Below are 964 nucleotides of genomic sequence, written 5' to 3' on the forward strand. Positions count from 1 at the left end.
TATCTGATAGGTCATTTGCAAATATCTTCTCCCATTCAGTAGGTTGCCTTTTAGTTTTGTTGACTGTTTCCTTTACCCTGCAGAAGCTTTTATCTTGATGAAGTCCCAATAGCTCATTTTTCTTTTGTTTCCCTTGTCTTTAGAGACATGTCTAGCAAGAAGTTGCTGCGGCCAAGGTCGAAGAGGTTGCTTCCTGTGTTCTCCTCTAGGATTTTGATGTATTACTGTCTCACATTTAGGTCTTTCATCCATTTTGAGTTTCTCTTTGTGTATGGTGTAAAGAATGGTCCAGTTTCAGTCTTCTGCATGTGGCTGTCTGATTCTGTTTGTTCCAGCTTTGTGAAAAATAGCAATGGTATTTTGATATGGATTGCATTGAATGTGTAGATTTTACTATTTTTTTTCTGAAATTCATTTCTAGTTTTATTCCATTATGGTTGGAGAACATATTCTGTGTGATTTCAGCTATTTTATTCTTGTTACGTTTTGATTCATCACCCAGGAAAAGTCTGGAAATAGTCTGTCACGATGAATGTTCCATGTACACTTGGAAAGATGGTGCAGGCTCCTGGGAGTGTCACTCGGTCCTGTGCTCGGTGGTGTTGTCCAGTGGTCCCTTATCCATCTTTGCTCTATCAGCTGCTGAGAATGGGGTGCTGGAGTCTCCAACTAGTATTGTGGATTGATTCCCATGGATTTCATTTTTTTCTCAGCTTTATGATTCTCATGGTCTTAAAATACACTTTCAGGTATCATGGGGCTTGTACCCTTCTGTGCTCTTTCAAAATTTCTCTGATCATCCTTATTTCCTTAGGCTTATTTCTTCATGTGAACTTTAGAATGAGCTTATCTAGTAAAAAGACAAAAAAAAGGAATTCTGCACTTTTATCAATATTACATCAAACTTATAGATGCATAAATAATTAACAAATAACTACATAAATAACATTCATGAAGAATAAAT

This window comes from Phoca vitulina, unplaced genomic scaffold (genome assembly GCF_004348235.1).
Source record: "Phoca vitulina isolate PV1807 unplaced genomic scaffold, GSC_HSeal_1.0 scaffold97, whole genome shotgun sequence".
Classification (NCBI taxonomy): domain Eukaryota; kingdom Metazoa; phylum Chordata; class Mammalia; order Carnivora; family Phocidae; genus Phoca; species Phoca vitulina.